Source organism: Gymnoscopelus microlampas, assembly GCF_963454915.1.
Source record: "Gymnoscopelus microlampas genome assembly, chromosome: 18".
NCBI lineage: Eukaryota > Metazoa > Chordata > Actinopteri > Myctophiformes > Myctophidae > Gymnoscopelus > Gymnoscopelus microlampas.
Window position 1 is genome coordinate 3,985,130 of NC_139955.1, and position 10,626 is coordinate 3,995,755.

Here is a 10,626-nt window from a genome sequence, read left to right on the forward strand (position 1 = left end):
CTCAGTGTAGGATAAGACCGAGACTATCCCACCAAAGACAGGGAAACCAAGGCCTCCTCCTCCCGGACCATGCCTAGCCAGTCCCGGGAGGGCAAGAAGGGTCCGCCAGGCAGGAGAAGAAGCATGTCAACCATGCACCTTCCTACCTGGGGACAGCCCCCACACCCAAGACTGTGCGCGCCATTTCTGACGCCGCCACGTCCAGGCTGTAGAAGGACACAAAGGTCGAGGGAGACGACCAGTTAGCCGCAGAGCAGATTTCCTGCATCGACACCCCCTTGTAAAGGGCCCAGGATGCAGCCACGCTCCGGGTGGAGTGAGCCCTCAGTCCCACCGGGACCGGGACTCCACTACTCACGTAGGCCAACTGAATAGCCTCCACAATCCATCTGGATAGGGTCGGCTTGCCCACCGCCTTCCTCTGACCTCGGCCACAGGTGACGAAAAGCTGAGCCGACCTACGGCCCATGGCAGTCGTCTGACAGTAGAGCTTGAGAGCCCTCACTGGACAGAGGCAATGCAACCGCTTGTCCTCCACTGAAGAAAAGGGTGGAGGATGAAAAGCACCCAACTCCACAGGGGCCCTGGCAATCGCACCGGTCTTGGACAAAAAGGCCAAGTTGGGCTTTAGAACAACCCTCTTGCCGTCGTCCGAAAACCACATGCAATCCCCGCTCGTAGAGAGCGCCTGCATGTCACTGACGCGTTTTGCCGTACGCAGGGGCACCAGGAGAACCTTCAGATCTATAGTCTCAAACGGCTTGAAGTGGGGCCTGCATAGTGCTTCCAGCACCACGTTCAGGTCCCACTTCGGGAACAGAGGTCTGTTCACCGGCCTAGCTCGCTTAGCACCGGCCATGAACCGTTGCACCAGCGAGTTCTAACTCACCGACTCGCCATCGAATCCATCGTGGCAAGCGGAGATAGCTGCCAGGTACACCTTGATGGTAGAGTAAGCCAAATCGTGATCCAGCCTGTCCTGCAGGTAGATCAGAATGCTTCTCACCGGGGCCCGAAAAGCCACCACCGGAGGTGTCTGACCCAGGCACCAAGTATCGAACATGTTCCACCGAACTTCGTACTGACTCCTGGTAGAGGTCGCCCTAGCTCCCTGAATGGTGGCCACCACATCAGGGGGCAGCCCTAGTGAATTCAGACTCGACCTCTCACAGGGTAAACCCATAAGTCCAGCGCCTTGGGGTTCTCGTGGAACACCTCGTTCCCGCCTTGCCTCAGGAGGTCCCTGAGCAGGGGGAGAGGCCACGGGTCGTCGTAAAGGAGGGGAGTGATTTCCGCTCTCCAAGAGCCCCATAATGGTGCCACCAGCAAGACCATCCCGCCCCTGACCCTGATCCTCTCCAGTGTTGGATGGATCAGTTCCAGGGGCGGAAAGGCATAGAATAGTCCGCTCGGCCATTCGTGCGCTAGAGCGTCTACCCCCAAGGACCGGTCCTTGGGCCCCATTGAGAAGAACCGCGGGCACTTCGCGTTCTCCGCTGATGCAAACAGATCGACCTGCGCCCGTCCACAACGGGCCCAGACCAGATCTATCGCCGTCGGGCACAGAGACCAGTCCCTGTACCGGGTCCCTTGTCTGGACAGCAGATCCGCTCCAATGTTCGAGCGGCCCGGTACATGGGTGGCACGCAGCGAGGCCAGGCGTTGCATGCTCCACAACGTCATCTCGCGCACTAGATTGTCTGGGACAGGGGAACCCAAGCCTCCTTGTTTGTTGACATAACACATCGTTGTGGTGTTGTCCGTCCTGACCAGGACATGACACCCCGCGATGCGGCTCTTGAAATGTTTGAGAGCCAGGAAGACTCCCAGCAGCTCCAGGTAGTTGATGTGGCAACCTCTCAGGGAGGAGTCCCATAACCCCCGGGCTGGGTAGCCCTCGTGGACAGCCCCCCAACCTGAGAGGCTGGCGTCCGTGGTAATCACTTTCCACGACACTATTGCGTCCATCCTCCCTCGGACAGGAAAGGTGGTTGTGTCCAAGGTTCGAGTGACTTCACACACCGTGGTGTCACCATCACTTTCCGTGAGCCCATGGAATGCGGTATCCGTAGAGCCCTCATCCATCGCAGGAAAGGCCTCATGTGGAACCTGCCCAACCGTATCAGGTATATGGCCAAGGCCATGAGACCCGCCGCTTGCATGCACGTCCTGTACATAACCTGGCGCCCCAGGCGAAAGGAGCGTACGCATGTCAAGAAGCCCGCCATCCTGTCCTGGGACAGGCGTGCCACCATCGTGGTGGAGTCCAAGGATATCCCCACGAAGGTGGCAACTTGGGAAGGAATCAGAACGCTCTTCCGAACGTTGATTGTGAAACCCAGGGACTGTAAGTGCGCAATGGCCACTTTCGTGGGCCGTGCCACCTCCTCCCTGGACCCCGCTGACAGCAGCCAGTCGTCTATGTATGTCACCACTGCTGCCGCAGTGGGGTTATCGCCGCTTCTGTGCATTTCACGAAAACCCTGGGGCTCAGTGACATGCCGAACGGGAGCACCGTGTACTCGTAGACCTTGCCTTCGTAGCCGAAGCGCAGGAACTTGCGGTGCGGTGGGTAGATTGGGATGTGAAAATAGGCGTCCTTGAGGTCTATGCTCGTCCACCAATCTCCCTGTCGTGTTGTCCGCAACAGCGTTGCTGTTGTGAGCATATGAAACTTGAAAACCTTCAAGAACTTGTTCAAAGCCTTCAGGTTGAGAATAGGTCTTACGCCCCCCCCCATCTTTGCCACCAGAAAATACTTAGAATAAAAACCCAAACAGTTCTGATTCTGAGTTAGTTCTGTGATTGCACCCTTGCTCAGGAGAGCTGCAACCTCTTCCCTCAGCGTTACGGCCGCTTGGCCCGTCGCGTGGGAGAACACTACCTTGTGTGATAGTGGAGGTTTGCTCGAAAATTGCAATCTGTATCCTTTTAACACGGTGCGTAGCACCCAAGGATTCGGACTGCACTCTTTCCATTTGGAAAAGCAACGAGCGAGAGGGTTCGTGGGGATGGTGGGGGCTGCTGACGTCACCTGCCCCGTCAGGTTCCGAGTGACCGACTGTGGGGAAACTTTGTGACCTTGGAGATGTACCTACCCGACCCTGAAAGCCCTTCCCGCAGGGGGAGTGTTGACAGGGTGACGCCGGGGCCCTTCGGCGTGACTTCCGTATCACGTTGTCCGCCATGTTGCGAAGGTCGACAGGAACGGTCCTTTTGCGTGGCGTTTGTACCCGGAGTGGAAACGCCGTCCCTCCTGGGGACCTTCGCTGGTGTAACACCGGGGTTTTGTGAGACGTAAACTTCTGCCCCACCTCCGCCATTTTAGCAAGGTCTTGGGAGGCGTCCATTTTTTGCCTCCTCCGTCCTGCAGAGGCGGCTTGCCGCCCTCTGCCGGATGGAAGGAGCCACTGCACTGGAGCAGTTCGAAACAAAGTTTAGTTTACACAAAACCCCCTTCTTACACCACCTCTTATATACATTTGACTCAAAATTAAAGGCTTTTCTACCTGAAATTGTTTCACAATGTTTGCAGCATGCACAGATTTCGTCCCTGCGGTGTTTGGGATGTCGCCCCGTTCTTTTGGGGGACATAACGAACACCGAGGGCTCATGGAAAGATGGCTTTTCATGGCATTGGAAGAAATGAGCATTTGTGTTTCTGGCAACAGATTTATTCCAAACACAGGCGGCACATTTCTTACAAATATTTCTGGAAAAGGACACACATGACTTTGAACCGTATTCATTGTCTTTAGCGTCTCTTTTAGTCTCTTTGCACTGGTGGACTCGTCCTCGACCCTGTCCGACCTGGCAAGGAAAGCGCCAGTCCTTTTCCTGCTGAAGTGCTGAACAAAAGCTGGCCCGCACGATAACGGAGGAGCCGTCGCGGGGCAATCAGCTGGTGCTCGCCCGGTAGAGCCGGGAAATGAGTGTCATTTACCCTTCCAGCCACCGCACCGAGGCCCGCTGTCCTTGCGTTGGGGCCTAGGCGAAGGGGGAGGCGGGGGAGCTTTCTTGTCGTTCTTGCGCCTCGCGTCCTGGCCGAGAGAGCTGTTGGGTCGCTCCCAGGAGGTGGCCCTGGCTGAGGACGCTCCGGATGCACCACGTTTGCGGCCTGAGGTGCGTCTGTTGCCCGCGGCTCCCTGCCGCCTGAGTCTTGGTAATCAGGTCGGCAGCGGTGTCGAAGAGGTTGCCCGGTTTGAGCGGTAGGTTCTTCAGACCCGAGGTCAGGATGGCCTTGCAGCCAGAGGCGAGGTTGAGCCATTGCATCCTTTCTAGGTCGGCTGTGAGGGCCATGGCTCGGCCTGTCCACATCAAGGCGGTACACGAGCAGAGTATGGCGAGCTGAAGCAGCCTCGCTAGCTCCGCGGTGTCCTCCCCGAAGGCTTGGTGTACCTGTGCTGCTGACGCTGTCTCCTCCAGGGGCCGGGCTCGCATTTCATCGAGCACCGCCGTGGCGGAACCCTGCAAGAGCGACCCCACGTTCAGTACCTTGGCTGCCGCAGCCGAGGCCCCGTAGAGCGTGGCGTGTGTCTGAGTCTTGGCCCTCCTGGCGCCGTCGGTGAAAACAGGCCCATCCTTGCGGCTGATTCTCACCGTACCTTTCTTGGCCTTGTCGATGGCAGCGGCGAGTTCTCTGTCCATCGGCGGCATGCCACAGACTCCCAGCTCTTCCCCCGTCAGGATGTTGGTGGAGAATCCCGGAGTCCCCGGCACCAAACGCTCGGCCCAGACGAACTGGATGGCATTCTTCACGCCAGCGGCCTCCGGGACGACTTTGGACTCCACGTGGCGGGAGGGTAGAGGAGTCAGGCCTTGAAACCCCGCGATGGGGATACCGACGGACGCCCTCGCTGGCTCCATCGGCTGCTCGAGCTTGCATCTGGCGATGGCCCGCTTGAGCACAGCGGTCACGGCCACCCGTGGTTCCGACACCTGGTTGGCAACCACAGGGACCACCGCTGTATCCGGAGCAGGCTCCGGTGTAGGCTCAGGACGGTCCGGGCTGGACATCGCAACCTCCTGAGACGGTTGGTAGGATGTGAGGCCTACCTCATCCTCTTCATCCACCACAATGAGGTCCTCCTCTTCCTCCGAGTCGCTGACGAAAAGAGTGGGTGTGTCACCCTAGGCGGTGCTCGAGATGGTGGTGGGGGAGAAGATGTCGGGAACGCTGCCCTGGGAAGGCCCGCCGGCCTCGGCAGCGTCCTCGCGGTCGGGGGATGAAGCGGCGGTTCTAGTCGCCCGCACATTCCTGACCTTGCTGACAGCTCCGCTGGCGCGTGGGGCCGAGCGGAGCGGAGGGTTCCCCTGGCTGCTGGTAGCAGGCTTCCTAGCCGGGGGAGCTTCTGGGCTAGCATCGCCGTTAGCGGTGCCGCTGGCCTCGGCCGCCAGGTCCATGGCCCGCTGCATGTGCCGGTCCAGCTGGACCTCGGAGAAGGCCATGCACGGCACGCAGCCGCAGTCTCGTCCACGCTCGCAGGCGAGCCAGGCGGGTGCATGTCGCCTTTCCGACATGTCGCCTTTCCGACGTTAACGAACCCTATACCTAACCCTAACCCTAACCTTAACCGCACGCGGAAGCCACTAGTCGGAGTGGCGAGATGTCGGAATGGAAGGAGCACCCCGAGCCAGGCGTGGCTCGGGCCGAGGCAGGAGATGCAGAGGCGGTGATCGTCGTCCACGGCGATCGGAAGACTGCATCCCCCGAATGCGCACTTGCGAGGCGCCTCCATTCTTTCCTTCGTCCGTCACAACACGAGGCAAACAAACAAAGGCTAGATTTGCCTAGCCGTTAGCTTAGCTTTGTTAGTTTAGCGTTAGCCAAGCTTTAGCGTTAGCTCTAGCGCGGTGCCTCGTGGTAAGAAAACGGAGAGGATAGGAAAGAGAAACAAAACGATGAAATTCGAGAAACGGGAGAGTTACAATGAACTGAAACTATTTTTAAACGAAAGCGCCCTTAGAGTAGCACAGTAGTGCCCTCGCTATGGGTTTTGTTGGATTTCGTCAGTTTCTCCGTAGTTTAAGCTTCTAAGGCTCCGTGTGCTTCGCGTAGCAGAGTGGAAGAAGAGAACGAGCCCTTATGACGCAAGGGGTTTTATACCCCCTCCGGTCGCCGGAGTTTTGCGTCACCCTCATCCAATGGTCATTGGAGTTCCGGGAGTCCTGTTTTTGCTCTGTGTGATCGCCAGGGGGCGATGATATCCCATAGTAAGCACTTGCTTAAAGCTATGCTATAATAACTTTAGTTACTAGTTACTTTGTAGATTTAGATTATTATTACAAAACATACATTAACCACTTCAGCCCTATATACATTTCTGCCATTTGAAAATAGCAGATCTACAAGCTCATCACGACGCATTGTGAGCTTGTAGATCGGAACATATTTGTATACATTTGAAAACTTGTGAACTGGGACATTTCTGCATAATACTTTTGGTACTTTAAGTACATTTTGATACCAGTACCTTTGTACTTTTGCTCAAGTAAAATTTGTATTCCAAACTTTTACTTTTAACAGAGTATTATCTACACATCTGCAGTATTGATACTTTTACTTAAGTAAAAAATTTGAGTACTTTTTCAACCACTGAAAAATAATAATGGAATTAGAACAGTCCCATACTGCTTTAAGTTGGAGAATACGTCTTGATAACTATAGCTATGTTTTCAACTATTTCCTTTTTCACATCTAAGCGTTTATTTTTATTTATTGGAACTACCGATCGTTGCTGTCGGGCAGAAACCTGTGAAATATCTCCATATTTCAACTTGTTGTGTTTTTTTCATAAATGAATACTACTCACTGCTACTTACTGTAACAATACCTACTTGATCATACTACAGCGTCACAGAAAAACATCAAAAGTATGAGATCTACAAGCTCGAAACGTGGCATGAAGTGACACGTTTTGAGCTTGTAGATCTGCTACTTTTGCTACTTTTGAATTTGAATCCTGAAAAGTAACAGTTTTGGACATAATGGTTTCCACCCGACAGAGACGTTATGTTATGTCTGTGAACAGAGCAATTTTTTTATTATTTGTTTTCTTTTCCTTTTTTCTTTTCCTCAGACTGTCCTGGTTCATCTGACATAGTTCCAGGTGGAACCACAGATGGTCAAGCAACCAGGAGTATATTATGGCCTCTCCACCACCACCACACTATTTGGTGACATATACATTATTGCAGTAATTTTAATGTTATTATTATTATTATTATTATTATTATTATTTGTATTACTATTATTAATGATAATAATAATAATATAATTATTGTCATTAGTGTTGTTGTTATTATTATTTTATTTATTATTATTATTATTATTACCCTTATTATTATCATTATTATTAATTCATTCTCTGGATCAGTGGTTCTGAAACAGCTCTTTTAGTCCGTAGACCTCCATCAGTTTTCTTGCAATGTGGGCTTGCTTAAATAGTTCAAGTGGTCGGACTGATTTTATTGCTACATCAACACGTTTAGCTCCTCAAGGACCCCTGGGGGTTCCCAGACCCAACTTTGAGAACCACTGCTCTGAGTTACTGATGCATGTTTGCAAGTTTTAATACATTATCATCACTCTCTGTTTATTTTAGTTTCCCATCTGGCTTGTGTCCTGGATAGAGCCAATGCAGATTTATTTCAATTGAGCTCGAGCCAAACCTGGAACCTGAAGAGATATGGTCTTTGGGCTTTGTTGAGTTAGAAGTCAACTGTAAGTTTCTATATCTATTTTTCATTTTCATTTTGTGTCTATGTTTTTTTGTTTCACTCTGCTGTTGATGTGGGACTGCTGTGGATGGGAACTAAGGGATAGTTCACCCAATATACTAGCTCATGGCGCGGCGCTCAGTGCCGCGCCATGAGCTAGTATATCTGCTACTTTTGAATAGCCAAAGAAATCTAAAAATGACACAGGTTCTATCCCCGGTCTAAATGGGTTACGGGAAAACAAAAATGTCTGTTTGTTTCCATCTTTTCAGGGCAAAAGATGTGTTTCCTGTCAACGGTTGTGTGGTGGTGACGTTTGACACCATTTGGTGACGATCCTCCGGTGGCTTCACCTGTTTAGCATCCTTCACGATTACGTGCCATGCACGTTATAGGTGTACAGGGGGAGCGTATCCTGACGCGTTGCATCTCACTGCAGTATACATCGCCGCACAAGAAAGGAGAAGAACTCACCGCAGACGACATAAGATCATGACAAAAATAACACTGGGACCAGTGGTGGACAAAAAATACATTTACTCCAGCGCTGTACCTACTTTTTCCAGGGTTAGCATTGTGTTCTTAGCTACTCCACCAGAGGGAGCTCCGCAGACTTTGTACCATGCAGTGGCCTTGTGGTTAGGGTGTCCGCCCTGAGGCTGTGAGGTAGGGGTTCGGGCCCCGGCCCTGGGTCACACCGAAGACTACGAAGATGGGATTCGATGCCTCCCTGCTTGGCACTGCAGCATCAAGGGTTGGATTGGGGGCAGTGGTGGAATGTAACTGAGTACATTTACTTAAGTACTGTACTTAAGTACACTTTTGAGGTTTTTGTACTTTACTTGAGTTTTTACAATTTCCAATACTTTTACTTCTACTCCACTACATCTGAGAGGCAAATATTGTACTTTTACTCCACTACAATTATTTAAAAACTGTAGTTACTAGTTACTTTTCAGATATAAATTATGTAATTATAGAACATTTTGATGCCAATACTTTTGTACTTTCACTCAAGTAACATGTTGAACACAGGCTATTAACTTATAACAGAGTATTTCTACATTGTAGTATTGCTACTTTTACTTAAGTGAAATATCTGAGTACTTTTTGCACCACTGATTGGGGGGTACGTCCCTGCGACATACTAGCATTATGTCCAGGGGGTGGTACTTGTGCGTCAAACCGCCTCATGCTACAGACACCGGAGTGTAGGCTTCTGCCCTTATGGGCCACATGGCTCGGCAAGGCTTACTTACTTTATGGGAAAGGACTCTATTTTGTTTACTTGTGGAAATGGGTTACCACAGGGGTCTTCAACAGGGGGTCCAGGACCCCTAGGGGGTCCTCAGAGTTACTACAGGGGGTCCGCCAAATCTTTGTGTAATATGATTTTTCTTTTTTTTATATTAACCACCTGAACCTTACATGAACCTGTTGTTCCAGTTTATGACTGTATTTATATTTGTTTATAATAATAATACAAAATAAAGAAATACAATTAAAAAAAATATATAGTATAGATAAGAGTTTTTTTTTATCATATTGCCCAGCCCGCACAGGCTTACAAGACACTCACACAATTTACATGCACCAAGATGAAATCTTAGAGGCAAATACTTTTACTCCAATTATATGAAAAGCTTTAGTTAGTTACTTTGTAGATTTTGATTACTATTACAAAACACACCACTTCAGCCCTTTATACATTTCGGCCATTTGAAAATAGCCGATCTACAAGCTCACAATGCGTCGGGTTGTGACGCATTGTGAGCTTGTAGATCGGCTATTTTCAAAAGATTTGTATACATTTGAAATGGGACATTCTGCATTATGAGTACTTACTACATGGTGTGGTACATTACAGTAAGTGCATTTTGATACCAATACGTTTGTACTTTTACTCAAGTAAATGTTTAATTCCGGACTTTTACTTGTAACAGAGTATTTCTGCATTGCAGTATTGATACTTTTACTTAAGTAAAACATGTGAGTGTTTTTTCCACCACTGGTTTGTTCCATTTAGTGTAGCACAATGGTTCTCAAACATTTGTACACAAATTGGGCCCCTTCCTTACTTCCTTAACAGGTGTTACCAATGATACTAATGAAGGCTCTGTTCCATTTAGTGTAGCACAGTGGTTCTCAAACGTTTTAATTTCAAGGGCCCCCATAACTCTGAGAGTTACACCCCCCCAAAAGGGGCCATTTGGATCTCCCTCAATGAGCCATGTGGCCACTGGACCCCAAGTTGAGACCGACTGATGATGTTTCCAGTGAGCCAACATGCACAATATCACAACAATATCAACACCCTGACTCTTTGACCAGAATGGAACAGAGCCTTCTTGTATCATTGGTAACACAGGAAGTAATGAAGAGGCCCAATTTCTTTCCAATATGGACATTTTTGAATTTTGAATTCCGGACTTTTACTTGTAACAGAGTACTTCTACATTGCAGTATTGATACTTTTAATTGAGTAAAACGTTTGAGTACTTTATCCACCACTGTTCACCGGGGGGGGGGGGGGAACTTCAAGCTTTAAATGTATCAAACAATGCAACCCTACAGGACAGGACAATTGGTTCTCAATGTGGAGTCTGGGGACCACAAGGGGTCCAAATGGACCCTTATGGGTCTGTATATGTGAGCACTGAGGATTTGGCTTCCAGTATAGTTGAGTCCAGTGATTTTCAACCTTTTTATTTCTTTATTTCAACAACCCCCAGTTTCATATGCATTTAGGCCACGGATTTCATATGATTTTCATCTCTGAGACCCCAATCTGCACTGTACAATCGTCCATTTGGTTTCGAACTATCAATAATTTAGATGGGGGCCGGTTCAGGGCCCCCCTGGGAAAGATTCACTCACTGTCCGCTTTGGACAAATCAGGTGGTGTAG